Raw genomic sequence first — 17588 nt, forward strand, 5'->3', positions numbered from 1 at the left:
CATTTTTCATCCGGCCGTGAAAATACTGCCCCCTATCCCAAACAGGTTACTCTCTGAGGCCACGTTTGAATGAGATGGGGGGTCCTCATAACAGTCAGCCTATTACCGTAAAGAATAGTGTTGTTAGTTATCTGATGCGTGGGTGGGAATGTACTGAGCTGTGTATGTTTGCGTGTGTGCGTTGAATTAATTAACACAGTGTTATACACTGTAACCAACAGCTGCATTGAGAGGCCCAGTGACACCACAATGAGAGGGTCACATATTTTTTTTAAAGGTATTTTTAAGGGTCAGTATGTTATTTCATGTAAAAAGAAAAAAGGCTGCCAATGATCCCCCCCCCCCCCCCCAGTAAATTAACTGCAGGCCAATAGTCTTGTTCCCTTACGTGGGCCACTTGTACAAAGGGAAACACACACGCATACAAACGCACACTCATGCACACAAACCCACGCTGTGAGAGTATGCACGTACGTGTACATGCGTGTGTGTGAGTCTGGGAAGAGGGGGAACCAAACCTGTGTAACTGCGTCAAAAGAGAGAGAGAGAGAGATCCTCTAGGTCAGGGCTCTTCAAACCTGTTCCTGGAGAGTTACTGTCCTGTAAGTTTTCACTCCAACCATAATCTAGCACACCCGATTCTAATAATTAGCTGGTTGACGAGATAAACGGGGTTGGGGTGAAAACCTACAGGAGGGTAGCTCTCCGGGAACAGGGGTTGTACAACTAACAGTAACAGCATTGTGTAGCTGGAGAGAAGACGAGGAAGTGATACGGAGTCTCATGCCTTTACGCATGTGACACTCATCTTGTGGATTACTTACACTCGTCCCTTTTCTACATTTCTGTTCCACTTTCCATTTGTGATGGCTCAGTTTAGCGGTGTGGGAGACAGTGAGTCAGCTAACCCAGGTCCTCTGTGTTTCTGTGTGTCTTTATTTTCACTGCATGGAGACCAATTGTCCACTTGCGAGAAAATAAGGAAAGTGAAAACGTACCGCAGAGGTTTTCAACCCTACGAGGTCCGGAGTCTGCTGGTCTTCTGTTCTACCTGATAATTGATTGCACCCACCTGGTGTCCCAGGTCTAAATCAGTCCCTGATTAGAGGGCAGCACTGGGGGAAAAAACACAGTGGAACTGGCTTTGTGGTCCAAAGTGGAGTTTGAGGGATGTATTGAATTGAGTAAATGTAATACAGTATATACTGAGTGTACAAAACAGTAGGAAGACCTTTCTAATATTGTTGCGCATTCTTTTGCCCTCAGAACAGCCTCAGTTCTTTGGGGGCATGGACTCTACAAGGTGTCAAGCGTTCCACAGGGATGCTGGCCCATGTTGACTCCAATGCTTCCCACAGTGGTGTCAAGTTGGCTGATGTCCTTTGGGTTGTGGACCATTCTTGATACACACGCAAAACTGTTGAGCGTGAAAAACCCAGCAGCGTTGCAGTTCTTGACAGAAATCGGTGCGCCTGGCACCTACTACCATACCCCGTTCAAAGGTACTTCAATCGTTTGTCTTGCCCATTCACCCTCTGAATGGCACACATACACAATCCATGTCTCAATTGTGTCAAGGCTTAGAAATCCTTCTTTAGCCATGTCTGATATACCACAGCCTTCAGCCAATCAGCATCCAGGACCCAAACTACCCGGTTTATAATGGAATATACTGTATAACACAAAATAGAAAATAAATCTGCCCCTGTGGTGAAACCCTAGCTCCGAGGCGCCCGCGCCTGCCAGTAACCACAAAACACAAACATCCCTAGCAGGAAGACATACTTTCCATCAAACTCACAGTAGGTAAGTGAGTAGGACAGTGAATCCAGACTACATCAGCTCACTGACCCACAGAACGCGCTTTCGTGTGGCACGCATGTCTGTCTGTGCATGTCTGTCTGTGCATGTCTGCATGCTCAGCCCTGCTCAAGGTCAGCCCAGTTGTCCTTGCGATCCATAGTCTAAACAGAGGCTTTCAGACCACTGTCTCTGTCTGTCCCCATCACCAGTCCACTCATCTCCTCTGACAACACAGTCACAACCATGTCGGAGAGCACTGCTGAAATGACCTTATTTTCTCTCTCCGTCTCTCCCCCCCCCCCCCTCATCTGCGTGTGTGTGTTCTGTCCCAGGGCAGGACATTTTAAATCAGGCGTCTGAGGGGGAAACTGATATCGCTATATTTAAAAAAGGATTTATTCCTTATCTGGAGCAGCAATACAGAGTGGAAGCCGTGACAGAGGTTTAGAGAGAGCGAGAGAGAGAGAGAAAGAGAGAGGTTTCAGGGACATATTCAGTGAGGACCAACCACACTAATACGTCATACAAGGCCAGAGCTCCAGATACTGTTCATTCTAGGTAACTACACTGACCTCCTCAATCAAACACAGGGGTTCCCAAACGTTTTCCACTTGGGCCCTCCTTCCAGCATTGGGGAACGTCCCGCGCCCCCACCACGTCTATTTCTATGTGCACAAGCCCTGTTCATGACAGAAACTGTTCACACCCTCTGGTTGTCGGAGTGAACATATATACAGTTTCTTTAATTACTTGTCACTTTTATCTCTTATTCTTATCCATATATTTTTTTAACTGCATTGTTGGTTAGGGGGACTCGTAAATAAGGTCTACCTGTTGTATTTGGCGCATGTGACTAATACAATTTGATTTGACCTACTCATTCAAGGGTTTTTCTTTTTTACTATTTTCTACATTGTGGAATAGTGAAGACATCAACATGATGAAATACCACATATGGAATCATGTAGTAACCAAAAAAAGTGTTAAACAAATCAAAATATATTTTATATTTGAGATTCTTCAAAGTAGCCACCCAACCCCATTGGGTTGAGGTCGGGTGATTGTGGAGTTCAGTTAATCTGATGCAGCACTATATCACTCTCCTTCTTGGTCAAATAGCCCTTCCACAGCCTGGAAGTTTGTTGGGTCATTGTCCTGTTGAAAAACAAATTATAGTCCTACTAAGCGCAAGCCAGATGGGATGGCGTATCGCTGCAGAATGATGTGGTAGCCATGCTGGTTAAGTGTGCCTTGAATTCTAAATAAATCACTGACAGTGTCCCCAGAAAAGCACCCCCACACTTCTTCCTCCATGCTTCACGTGGGAACTACACATGCGGAGATCATCCGTTCACCTACTCTGCGTCTCAAAGACACAGCGTTTGGAACCAAATATCTTAAATTTGGACTCATCAGACCAAAGGACAGATTTCCACCGGTCTAATGTCCATTGCTCGTGTTTTTTAGATGGGCTTCACAATTGACCTCAGGATCTCGTCACGGTATCTCTATGCATTCAAATTGCCATCGATAAAATGCAATTGTGTTTGTTGTCCGTAGCTTATGCCTGCCCTTACCATAACCCCACCGCCACCATGGGGCTCTCTGTTCAGAACGTTGACGTCAGCAAACCGCTATACACATGGTCTGCGGTTGAGGCCGGTTGGACCTATTGCCAAATACTCTAAAGCGACATTGGAGGCGGCTTATGGTAGATAAATTGATATTAAAATTATGTTGCAACAGCTCTGGTGAACATTCCTGCAGTAAGCATGTCAAATTACACGCTCCAACACTTGAGACATCTGTGGCATTGTGTGACAACTGCACATTTTAGAGTGGCCTTTTACTGTCCATAGCACAAGGTGCAACTGTGTAATGATCCTGCTATTTAATCAGCTTCTTGATATGCCACACCTGTCATGTGGATGGATTATCTAGGAAAAGGAGAAATGCTTACTAACAAGGATGTAAAGAAATATGTGCACAAAATTGAGAAATAAGCTTTTTGTGCATATGGAATTTTTTGGGGATATTTCATTTCAGCTCATTAAACATGGGACCAACACTTTACATGTTGCATTTATATTTTTGGTCAGAGTATATGATTTTTTGGGGGAGCCCCCCTTGCCCCCGCCAGAGGGTACGCCCCACAGTTCGCGAACCACTGATCTAGCAGACCATAGACAACCAATTGCGTGATCTGAGTCACGGCACCAATGCGACCCACCCGGTATTGAACCTGGGTCGACCATGTTCTTTCAGACCATGTTAGCCCACAGAATATGAAACAAGTGACTTGGAACCAATGATGTATGTGTTAGCGTTTTACAAGCTTATCCACAGAATCCTCCATCCCGTGTCTCATGCTCTACTCAAATGATCAAATGTAGGTCATGAGCGCTGTTCATTTTGGGGGGGGGGGGGGGGGGTTGTGTTTGTTTGGCTCGTGGCGGAGTGTAAGTTTTAGATCCTCTCTGGCGTAAACCGTCAGATAAATTATCCAGCAGGCTGTTGGCCCACTAACGGATGTAACTGTCAAACATTTGAGAATCTCCCTCTAAATTATCTTCTTATCTTCATAGAAGCATTATGTGTGTTTTTCTGTGTACTGTATATCAGCTCTTTCTCTCAGGGGTTGCAATGATTGATTTAATTGATCCGATCAACAACAACAAAAATAACGTTGAGGAATGGATCCCAAAATCCCAGGATCTGTAAATATGCTATTTGACTGGTTTGATTCTAAGCAGTGGTGTAAAGTACTTAAATAAAAATACTTTAAAGTACTACTTAAGTAGTTTTGGGGGGGTATCTGTACTTTACTATTTATATTCTTTGACAACTTTTACTTTTAATTCACTACATTCCTAAAGAAAATGATGTACTTTTTACTCCATACAGTTTCCCTGACACCCAAAAGTACTCGTTACATTTTAAATGCTTAGCAGGACAGGAAAATGGTCCAATTCACGCACTTATAAAGAGAACATCCCTGGTCATCCCTAATACCTGATCTGGCGGATTCACTAAACAAAAATGCTTTGTTTGTAAATTATGTCTGAGAGTTGGAGTGTGCCCCTGGCTATCTGTTTGGTTTACTTAATATAAGGAATTTGACATGATTTATACTTTTACTTTTGATACGTAAGTGCATTTTAGCAATTACATTTACTCTTCATACTTAAGCGTATTTAGAACCAAATACTTTTAGAGACTTACTCAAGATGTATTTTACTGGGTGACTTTCACTTTTACTTGAGTCATTTTCTATTAAGGCATCTTTACTTTAACTCAAGTATGACAATTGGGTACTTTTCCCACCACTGATTCTAAGCTACATACGGCGACAGGTAGCCTAGCGCTTAAAGCATTGGGGAAGTAAGTAACTGAAAGGCACTTTAACCCTAATTGCTCCTGTATGTCACTCTGGATAAGTGTCTGCTAAATCACTAAAATGTAAGTGTTATCTGATAAAGCATTCCTGAATAAAGTTAGGCAAAATGTTGTCTTTTAGAAAATAGTATTTTTGTTTGAATAATATACCGTTAATGTGTCTCCTTTGAGCTAATGCGCTCATTGAATGATGATTCACAAACTGCAAGTATATCCCTATCAGTCAGTGAGCACATGGCACAGTAAGGTACAGTATATTGAGAGATACAGGGGAGGGCATACGTGTCTCAAGAGAGAATCACAAAACAGAAGCAGCAGTTTGGACTGAGACATACGCTCAGCTCAGGAGGTCCCCAGGGCCTGGTTCCATTTCTGGCGAGAGCTCCTCACATCTGCTCCTGTTCTCCTCCCACATGGCTACATTCCAAATCAAACCGTTATTGCCTTCCCTCTGCCCTTGGTGAAACTCCAGGTAGATCTGAATTCTGAAAGAGACGCTACAGTAGGTAAGAGCAAGTGATGGTCCGAAAATACTGAATAGAGCTTCTACCATGTCTGTCCATCTGTCTTTCAGTTCTATCAAATTAGAGGGAGCAAATCATCAAGGACACTTTTGAATGGAGCCCAGACCCTGATCCCTCCAACACAATGAGCCAACCCCTTTACCCCAGGTGCAGAATGGGGAAGAATACTACCCACCATGCACCACAGCGATTGAAACCCCCCACTCTATGGCCATTGGCTCTCTGCGTGCGTGTGTGTGTGTGTGTTTCGTTGGTAAGCTTGGATTTACACATTCTGTGGACTGTTATTGGTCAATATTGTCTTAATTTGGGTTTCTGACTGAGCCTTCTCCTCTGTGAAATGACTGAAAACACCAGCATTCTCAAACTTGTTTGAGTAGTGAAGCTTTGCATACCAATGATAAGAGTAAAAATACAACCATAATGGCTCAGATTCAGCAGCGTTAGAATAACAGGCATCCATACATGTCTAATAAGTCCCATGGTGTCTTTTCGTAAATAAAAGAACTAGGCACAGGCATTTCACACACACACACACACACACACACACACACACACACACACACACACACACACACACACACAAAGTCGAGGTTCATGGCAATCTTTCCCCAGCGGTCCCCTGAGTTCCCATCATCTTCTCACAAACACTGAAGAGGAAAACTGGGAATTTATCCACCGAAATAAAATAACAATTACATCTAAGAGCCTTTGAATTATTCATGAGTTATTGTCTGAGAGATGCTGTGTGTGTGTTTTTAGAGAGATTGTGTCGTTTAAAAAAAAAGTGTGCTAGATTTAGGGTCCTGGCGGAGAGTAAAATAACGCATGTGTGCTAGAGAGTGCATGCATACACATGGTGCACAGTGCCACCCTGTGGAGCAATGTGTAACTGTCTGCTCTGGGACTTGGATGAAATGACAGGTATGACAAAATCCATAGCTGATATGAACGGATTGGACAGTAAGCATATTGTAGTAACTTCATATTGCCTTGATAGTCTAAGTGGAATTTTACCATATTGATTATACGATTGCACTTATAAGACACTATTTGCTGTATCCAAATAAAATGATCGGACTTATGCACACGCGTACAGTACCAGTCAAAAGTTTGGACACACCTACGCATTCAATGCTTTTTTTAATTTTTTATTTTTTTTACAATTTTCTACATTGTAGAATAATAGTGAAGACATCAAAACTATGAAATAACTCATATGGAATCACGTAGTAACCCATTTTCCTTTAACAAATCAAAATATATTTGGCATTCTCTCAACTAGTTCCACCTGGAATGCTTTTCCAACAGTCTTGAAGGAGTTGGCTGCTTTTCCTTCACTCTGCGATCATCTGTTCACCTACACTGCGTTTCACAAAGAAACGGCGGTTGGAACCAAAAATCTTAAATTTGGACAGATTTCCACCGGTCTAATGTCCATTGCTTGTGATTCTTGGCCAAAGCAAGGCTCTTCTTATTGGTGTCTTTTAGTAGTGGTTTCTCTGCAGCAATTTGACCATGAAGGCCTGATTCACGCAGTCTCCTCTGAACAATTGATGTTGAGATGTGTCTTACTTGAACTCTGTGAAGCATTTATTTGGTCTGTAATCTGAGGCTGGTAACTCTAATGAATTTATCCTCTGCAGCAGAGGTAACTCTGGGTCTTCCTTTCCTTTGGCGGTCCTCATGAGAGCCAGTTTCATCATAGCGTTTGATGGTTTTTGTGACTGCACTTGAAGAAACTTTCAAAGTTCTTGAAATGTTCCGCATTGACTGATCTTAAAGTAATGATGGACTGTCGTTTCTCTTTGCTTATTTGAGCTGTTCTTGCCATAATATGGACTTGGTCTTTTACCAAATAGGGCTCTCTTCTGTATACCAACCCTAACTTGTCACATCACAACTGATTGGCTCAAACACATTAAGGAAAGAAATTCCAAAAATTAACTTTTAACAAGGCACACCTGTTAATTGCAATGCATTCCAGGTGACTACCTCATGAAGCTGGTTGAGAGAATGCCAAGAGTGTGCAAAGCTGTCATCAAGGCAAAGGGTTGTGTCACGACTTCCGCCGAAGTCGGCTCCTCTCCTTGTTCGGCGATCGATGTCACCGGTTTTCTAGCCATCGCCGCTCCATTTTTCATATTTACATTTGTTTTGTCTTGTTCCATACACACCTGGTTTTCATTCCCTAATCACACTGCATGTATTTAGTCCTCTGTTCAGCTCCATGTGTAAGGATCTATGTGTAGCTGGTGCAGAGGAGTCAGGGGCAGGACAGCAGAGATGAGTAAATAAAAGTAACTTTACTTAAAGTCATCAAAATACAAGAGAATGACCAAGCCCACAAATACGGACCACAATACAACAAACAATCACTCACAACCAACCATGGGAACAGAGGCTTAAATAATAAACAGGTAATTGGGTGAGTGAAACCAGGTGTGTAAGACATAGACAAAACAAATGGAAAATGAAAAGTGGATCGGCGGTGGCTTGAAAGCTGGTGACGTCGACTGCCGCGCGAACAAGGAGAGGGACCGACTTCGGCGGAAGTCGTGACACCATGTCTTTGTGTGAAATTGTTGGATGTCATATTCCGTGTTTTGGACACGTTTATTGTATTTTGTGCTGTCGTTTTGGAACGGAATAAAAGTGCGCCTGTTACTACATGCTACTCTCCTGCACCCGACTTCGCCTTCCTTACACACCTGTAACAGGTTGCTATTTGAAGAAACTCAAATATGAAATATTTTGATTTGTTTAACACTTCTTTGGTTACTATATGATTCCATATGTGTTATTTAATAGTTTTGATGTATTCACTATTATTCTACAATGTAGAAAATAGTAAAAATAAAGAAAAACCCTTGAATGAGTAGGTGTTCTAAAACTTTTGACCGGTAGTATAGGTTGTAATAGACCTATGGCTTTTTTTCTGGTTTTGCTTCCCCGTGATTTTACCCACGCACCACCACTGCATTGTAAGGGATTGGTTTGAGTAATTTTAAGCAGCAGAGAAGGTAATTTAGAGACCAGTCCCTGTGTACTACTATGAATAAATACACTGAACAAAAATATAAAACGCAACATGTAAAGTGCTGGTTTCATGAGCTGAAATAAAAGATCCCAGAACTTTTCCATTTGCACAAAAAGCTTATTTCTTCCAATTTTGTGCACAAATTTGTTTACATCCCTATTAGTAAGCATTTTCTCATTTGTCAAGATAGGCCACATCTGTGGATGGATTATCAAGAAGCTGATTAAACAGCATGATCATTACACAGTTGCACCTTGTGCTGGAGACAATAAATGACCACTCTATTTGCAGTTTTGTCAATGTCACAGATTGAGGGAGAGTGCAATTGGCATGCCTTGTGAAGCTGGTTGAGTGAATGCCAAGAGTGTGCAAAGCTGTCATCAAGGCAAAGGGTGGCTACTACATGATTCCATGTGTTATTTCGTAGTTTTGATGTCTTCACTATTATTCTGCAATGTAGAAAATAGTAAAAATAAAGAAAAACCCTTGAATGCGTAGGTATGTCCTAACTTTTGACTGGTACTGTATATAATCCGGACTCCAACATTGCTCATCCTAATAGTTCTACATTTCTTAATTACATTATTTTACTTGTATATGTGTGTTTTGTTAGATATTACTGCACTGTTGGAGCTAGGCACACAAGCATTTCGCTCCACCCGCAATAACATCTGCTAAATGTCTAAGCGACCAAAAAAATTGTATTAGATATTTTGAAGAAAATAAAACTGATCCGATTATATAAAATTATCGATAACAGAGCTTTGGTCCGCGATGCTTTATGCTAGAAACAAGCTGTGAAATACCTGGTTAAAACGTGATGTCATTGTTTCGGTTATTTGACATTCAGGGACTGACTTTACTTGGGAAGTAATCCAATTATGTCACTATCACTTGATTTAGCTATTCACTTTCTGTACAATAGAACATGTTTAAACCCAGATAGCTTTTAGGGAAACACTTGTGAGTTGAAGCACTTAAAGCTTACATGTTCTGCGTCGGTAGGCCTACTCTGTCTGGGGTGGAAAGGTAAACCTAACTTTTGGAAGTACCATGCTCAAGATTCCTAATGACGTCTCAAGATGTAATTATTTGCAAACGGGCAGTTTCGTTGTAAACAACACACATGGATTTGGCATTGGAGAAATATGATAAACACAGGCCTATTTCTGTCCATTCTTAGCCTGTAATTTGTGTGGTATTAATAAAAGATTCTGCTAACATGTAAAATGACATAAATCATGCAATTCTTTCTCAGACCTACAAATACAATGCTAGATTCATGCGTGGTCTTCTGGCCTACAGCCCTGTGCGCTATAAAAATTCCCACCTTGCCATTTAATGCTTACAGGACTAATAATAGTTAGCAAAACTGCATATCTAAGTCTCTGGGCCCAGATTAACAAAACCGTTTTAAGAAGAATTGTCTTCTTAACTATAGACTTATGAACAAAGTAAAGCAAATGTGCTATTCCTCAAAAAGGTTATTGGAAATGTTCTTGCGTTATGTTTCTCCTTAAAAAGTTGTAAAGAAATGAAATTCTTGAAGAAAAGATTATTGGATTTGTTCTTAATTCCAAGATTGCTAAACCCCTATTTTAAAACTCAGGGCAGTGGGAGAATAAGCTAATGAAAGCAATTGAACATGTTAAACTTTCAGATGAAGTATTGATTATTTGAAACCCAACAAGGTGTCTCAGTGTGAAATACGCTAACATGATTGCCAATGCTAGCTAGATACAGTTGAAGTCGGAGGTTTACATACACCTTAGCCAAATACATTTAAACTCCGTTTTTCACAATTCATGACATTTAATCCCAGTACAAATTCCCTGTTTTAGGTCAGTTAGGATCACCACTTTATTTTAAGAATGTGAAATGTCAGAATAATAGCATAGAGAATGATTTATTTCAGCTTTTATTTCTTTCATCACATTCAGAGTGGGTCAGAAGTTTATATACACTCAATTAGTATTTGGTAGCATTGCCTTTAAATTGTTTAACTTGGGTCAAAAGTTTCAGGTAGCCTTCCACAAGCTTCCCACAGTAAATTGGGTGAATTTTGGCACATTCCTCCTGACAGAGCTGGTGTAACTGAGACAGGTTTGTAGGCCTCCTTGTTCACACACGCTTTTTCAGTTCTGCACACACATTTTTTGCTGCCCTTAAGCCATTTTGCCACAACTTTTGAAGTATGCTTGGGGTCATTGTCCATGTGGAAGACCCATTTGCGACCAAGCTTTAACTTCCTGACTGATGTCTTGAGATGTTCGGCTTGCAAGCCTCTCCCTTTTTCCTCCAAACATAATGATGATCATTATGGCCAAACAGTTCTATTTTTGTTTCATCAGACCAGAGGACATTTCTCCAAAAAGTATGATCTTTGTCCCTATGTGCAGTTGCAAACCGTAGTCTGGCTTTTTTTTATGGCGGTTTTGGAGCAGTGGCTTCTTCCTTGCGGAGCGGCCTTTCAGGTTATGTCGATATTGGACTCGTTTTACTGTGGATATAAATACTTTTGTATCTGTTTCCTCCAGCATCTTAACAAGGTCCTTTGCTGTTGTTCTGGGATTGATTTGCACTTTTCGCACCAAATTACGCTCATCTCTAGGAGACAGAACGCGTCTCCTTCCTGAGCGGTTTGATGGCTGCGTGGTCCCATGGTGTTTATACTTGCGTACTATTGTTTGTACAGATGAATGTGGTACCTTCAGGCTTTTGGAAATTGCTCCCAAGAATGAACCAAACTTGTGGAAGTCAACAATTTATTTTCTGAGGTCTTGGCTGATTTCTTTTGAGTTTCCCATGATGTCATGCAAAGAGGCACTGAGTTTGAAGGTAGGCCTTGAAATACATCCACAGGTACACCTCCAATTGACTCAAATGATGTCAATTAGCCTATCAGAAGCCTCTACAGCCATGACATCATTTTCTGGAATTTTCCAAGCTGTTTAAAGGCACAGTCAACTTAGTGTATGTAAACTTCTGACCCACTGGAATTGTGATACAGTGAATTATAAGTGAAATAATCTGTCTGTAAACAATTGTTGGAAAAATTACTTGTGTCCTGCACAAAGTAGATGCCCTAACCGACTTGCCAAAACTATAGTTTGTTAACAAGAAATGTGTGGAGTGGTTGAAAAACGAGTTTTAATGACTCCAACCTAAGTGTATGTAAACTTCTGACTTCAACTGTAGGTTGCCTAGCGAATCTTAAGATAGTTAAGACATTTGTGAGAAAATATTTTAGAAGTTCGTAAGAAAAACATTAAATGTTAAGATATTGTTGAGGAATTCACTTAAACTATCTTTTTAACTTCCTAAAAAGTGTTTTGTTAATCTGGGCCATGGTCTGTCGTTGTTTTGTGACAACTTTTACTAAACTTACTAAAGAAAATAAGAAAATTACTCCATACATTTTCCCATAGACCCAAAATTACATTACATTTTGAATGCTTAGTAGGACAAGAAAATGGAACAATTAACGCATTTATCAAGAAAACAACATCTACGTAACATTGCAAAAATCTGAAACTTTCTGTCCAAAAATGTTGCAGAAAAATTAATCCATGCTATTGTCACTTCTAGGTTAGACTACTGCAATGCTCTAATTTCCGGCTACCTGGATAAAGCACTAAATAATCTTCAGTTAGTGCTAAACACGGCTGCTAGAATCTTGACTAGAACCAAAAAAATGTGATCATATTACTCCATTGCTAGCCTCTTTACACTGGCTTCCTGTTAAGGCAGGGGCTGATTTCAAGGTTTTACTGCTAACCTACAAAGCATTACATGGGCTTGCTCATACCCATCTTAACGATTTGGTCCTGCCGTACATACATACATGTACGCTACGGTCACAAGATGCAGGCCTCCTTACTGTCCCTAGAATTTCTAAGCAAACAGCTGGAGGCAGGGCTTTCTCCTATAGAGCTCAATTTTTATGGAATAGTCTGCCTACCCATGTGAGAGACGCAGACTCAGTCTCAACCTTTAAGTCTTCATTGAAGACTCATCTCTTCAGTAGGTCCTATGATTGAGTGTAGTCTGGCCCAGGAGAGTGAAGGTGAACGGAAAGGCACTGGAGCAACGAACCGTCCTTGCTGTTTCTGCCTGGTCGGTTACCCTCTCTCCACTGGGATTCTCTGCCTCTAACCCTATTACAGGGGCTGAGTCACTGGCTTACTGGTGCTCTTCCATGCCGTCCCTAGGAGGGGTACGTCACTTGAGTGGGTTGAGTCACTGACATGATCTTCCTGTCCGGGTTGTCGCCCCCCCTTCGGTTGTGCCGTGGCGGAGATCTTTGTGGGCTATACTCGGCCTTGTCTCAGGATGGTAAATTGGTGGTTGAAGATATCCCTCTAGTGGTGTGGGGGCTGTGCTTTGGAAAAGTGGGTGGGGTTATATCCTGCCTATTTGGCCCTGTCCGGGGGTATCGTCGGATGGGGCCACAGTGTCTCCCGACCCCTCCTGCTTCGTAGGCTGACCACACCGCTCGCGTCGCGTGCGTTGCAAAATACATTTAGAAATCTATGTTATTCTATTATTGCACCCACACTGCTCACGCGCGTCTGCGTTGCCAAAGGCTAAAATAGAACTCTTTTCTATTTCTGACACAGATCGTGCTGCAAGTTCTTCCTCTCCCATCTCCTCATTGGTTAATAGAAGCAGGTACCCACGTGCCATCTCATCATTGGTTATACCCATGTGGGTAATTGTCATAGCAGAGGACCTTGTGCATTTCAGGTAAAATAACAACTCACTGTTTATATCCTAGGACAAATTAGCTAGCAACAGCAAGCTAGCTAAATAGGACAAATTAGCTAGCAAGCTAGCTAAATTGCCATAAATGTTTAATGCTTTTCAACCTGTTCCCAAATTAATGTAATTGGTTCAGAGTTTGTTTTGATATTTTAACCTGCGTATTGTCGTCGCATTTGGTGTAGGGGAACACAATAAATGTATGCACGATGGCGCACGCGCGCAGCCGGTTTGGGTTCCGTGTCAGCCTCCAGTATTTCTGCTGCAGTAGTTTATGTGTGGGGGGGCTAGGGTCAGTCTTTTATATCTGGAGTATTTCTCCTTTCTTATCCGGTGTCCTGTGTGAATTTAAGTATGCTCTCTCTAATTCTCTCTTTCTCTCTCTCGGAGGACCTGAGCCCTAGGACCATGCCTCAGGACTACCTGGCCTGATGACTCCTTGCTGTCCCCAGTCCACCTGGCCGTGCTGCTGCTCCAGTTTAAACTGTTCTGCCTGCAGCTATGGAACCCTGACCTGTTCACCGGACGTGCTACCTTGTCCCGGACCTGCTGTTTTCAACTCTTTAGAGACAGCAGGAGCGGTAGAGATATTCTGAATGATCGGGTATGAAAAGCCAACTGACATTTACTCCTGAGGTGCTGACCTGTTGCACCCTCTACAACCACTGTGATTATTATTATTTGACCATGCTGGTCATCTATGAACATCTTGGCCATGTTCTGTTATAATCTACACCCGGCACAGCTAGAAGAGGACTGGCCACTCCTCATTTCTTCCTAGGTTCTGGCCTTTCTAGGGAGTTTTTCCTAGCCACCGTGCTTCTACACCTACATTGCTTGCTGTTTGGGGTTTTAGGCTAGGTTTCTGTACAGCACTTTGTGACATCAGCTGATGTAAGAAGGGCTTTATAAATAAATACATTTGATTGATTGATGGTCATCCCTACTGCCTCTGATTTACTAAACACAAATCAAATTTTATTGGTCACATACACATGGTTAGCAGATGTTAATGCGAGTGTAGCGAAATGCTTGTGCTTCTAAACTCAAAAAAAGAAACATCCCTTTTTCAAGACCCTGTCTTTCAAAGATCTTCATTGTTAGAGGGTTTAAACACTGTCTCCCATGCTTGTTCAATGAACCATAAACAATTCATGAACATGCGCCTGTGGAACGGTCGTTAAGACACTAACAGCTTACAGACGGTAGGCAATTAAGGTCACAGTTATGAAAACTTAGGACACTAAAGAGGCCTTTCTACTGACTCTAAAAAACACCAAAAGAAAGATGCCCAGGGTCCCTGCTCATCTGCGTGAACGTGCCTTAGGCATGCTGCAAGGAGGCATGAGGACTGCAGACGTGGCCAGGGCAATAGATTGCAACGTCAGTACTGTGAGACGCCTAAGACAGCGCTACAGGGAGACAGGATGGACAGCTGATCATCCTCGTAGTGGCAGACCACATGTAACAACACCTGCACAGGATCGGTACATCCGAACATCACACCTGCGGGACAGGTACAGGATGGCAACAACAACTGCCGGAGTTACACCAGGAACGTACAATCCCTCCATCAGTGCTCAGACTGTCCGCAATTGGCTGACAGAGGCTGGACTGAGGGTTTGTAGACCTGTTGTAAGGCAGGTCCTCACCAGACGTCACCGGCAACAATGTCGCCTATGGGCACCAACCCACCGCCGCTGGACCAAACAGGACTGGCAAAAAGTGCTCTTCACTGACGAGTTGCGGTTTTGTCTCACCAGGGGTGATGGTCAGATTCGCGTTTATCGTCGAAGAAATGAGCGTTACACCGAGGCCTGTACTCTGGAGTGGGATCGATTTGGATGTGCAGGGTCATGGTCTGGGGCGGTGTGTCACAACATCATCGGACTGAGCTTGTTGTCATTGCAGGCAATCTCAACGCTGTGCATTACAGGGAAGACATCCTCCTCCCTCGTGTGGTACCCTTCCTGCAGGCTCATCCTGACATGACCCTCCAGCATGACAATGCCACCAGCCATACTGCTCGTTCTGTTTGTGATTTCCTGCAAGACAGGAATGTCAGTGTTACATACACACAGAAATGTAAGGGATGAATAAGAATATGTACATATAAATATATGGATGAGCGATGGCTGTGCGGCATAGGCAAGATGCAGTAGATGGTATAGTATACAGTATATACATATGAGATGAGTAATATAGGAAATGTAGACATTAAGTGGGGTTATTTAAAGTGACTAGTGATACCTTTATTACATCCTCTGATTCAATTTATTAAAGTGGCAAGAGATTTGAGTCTGTATGTTGGCAGCAGCCACTCTGTTAGTGATTGCTGTTTAACAGTCTGATGGCCTTGAGATAGAAGCAGTTTTTCAGTCTCTCTGCCCCAGCTTTGATGCACCTGTACTGACCTCACCTTCTGGATGATAGCAGGGTGAACAGGCAGTGGCTCAGGTGATTGTTGTCCTTGATGATCTTTTTGGCCTTCTTGTGACATCGGGTGCTGTAGGTGTCCTGGAGGGTAGGTAGTTTGCCCCAGTAATGCGTTGTGCATTCCGCACTACCCTCTGGAGAGCTTTGCGGTTGTGGGCAGAGCAGTTGTCGTACCAGGCGGTGATACAGACCAACAGGAGGCTCTCGATTGTGCATCTGTCAAAGTTTGTGAGTGTTTTCGGTGACAAGCCAAATTTCTTCAGCCTCCTGAGGTTAAAGAGGCGTTGTTGCGCCTTCTTCACCACGCTGTCTGTGTGGGTGGACCATTTCAGTTTGTCCGTGATGTGTACGCCGAGGAACTTAAAACATTCAACCTTCTCCACTCCTGTCCAGTCGATGTGGATAGGGGGGATACTCCCTCTGCTGTTTCCTGAAGTCCACGATCATCTCCTTTGTTTTGTAGATGTTGAGTGAGAGGTTGTTTTCCTGACACTACACTCCGAGGGCCCTCACCTCCTCCCTGTAGGACGTCTCGTCGTTGTTGGTAATCAAGCCTACCACCGCAGTGTCGTCTGCAAACTTGATTATTGAGTTGGAGGCGTGTACGGCCACGCTGTCATGGGTGAACAGGGAGTACAGGAGAGGGCTGAGAAAGCACTCTTGTGGGGCCCCAGTGTTGAGGATCAGTGGGGTGGAGATGTTTCCTACCCTCACCACCTGGGGGCGGCCTGTCAGAAAGTCCAGGACCCAGTTGCACAGGGCGGGGTTGAAACCCAGGGTCTCGAGCTTAATGACGAGTTTGGAGGGTACCATGTTGTTAAATGCTGAACTGTATTCAATGAACAACATTCTTACATTTGCTTCCTTTGTAAATTATGTCAGTGATGGAGTATGCCCCTGGCTATCAGTAAATAAAAAATGTCAAAAAACAAGAGTAGTGCCATTTGGTTTTCTTAATATAAGGAATTTGAAATTACTTATACTTAAGTGTCAAACGGATACTTCAATATGTTTAAAACCAAATACTTGTAGACTTTTACTCAAGTCGTATTTTACTGGGTGACTTTCACTTGAGTCATTTTCTAATAAGGCATCTTTACTTTCACTCCGGTATTACATTTGGGTACTTTTTCCACCACTGAATTTAACCTTATATTGATTGGGGGGAAGAGAGACAAGACTGAACTACAACTTCCGTTTAAGAACAAAACATAACTCAACAACATTTGGTGTAAACGGTTTCTGTTGCAAAACGTTTTGCAAGAGACGAAAGGTTTTGCAACAGAATATGTATAATGAGACCACCCCAGCTATGTTGTAAACTGACTGCCTGGAATGAAGTATTCTCCATTTTACAATTTACCTGCAAGATTATTTTACGGATTTTCCACGTCATCCACAATTGGTTATTTTCCACCCGTAAAAAACAAATCCTCACTCATGTTTTCCCTCGTCTTTTTAAATCACGTTTTCCGCACTTAAACATCACGTGTTTGGAAGGTCCCCATTTGTCTTTCTACAATTTTGCCTGCAGTTTGAACCATTTGTTTAAACGATTATCTACATAAACACAGTTGCAGAATTGAATGTATCATTATATAGGACATATTACAAATAACAACTGTGTA

At 42.4% G+C, this 17588-nt stretch overlaps 1 long non-coding RNA gene across 1 annotated transcript; it reads right to left on the minus strand.

The window, feature by feature from the left end:
* Positions 1–8009: 8009 nt before the first annotated feature.
* On the minus strand, positions 8010–17518 carry LOC145877573 (uncharacterized). Its single transcript, XR_014391899.1, has 2 exons — positions 17324–17518; positions 8010–15569 (listed from the first exon to the last, which is right to left on the minus strand). It is a non-coding gene; the product is annotated as an uncharacterized LOC145877573 (long non-coding RNA).
* Positions 17519–17588: the final 70 nt, after the last annotated feature.

The sequence above is a fragment of the Salmo salar genome, chromosome 03, assembly GCF_965601325.2.
Source record: "Salmo salar chromosome 03, fSalSal1, whole genome shotgun sequence".
Classification (NCBI taxonomy): Eukaryota; Metazoa; Chordata; class Actinopteri; order Salmoniformes; family Salmonidae; genus Salmo; species Salmo salar.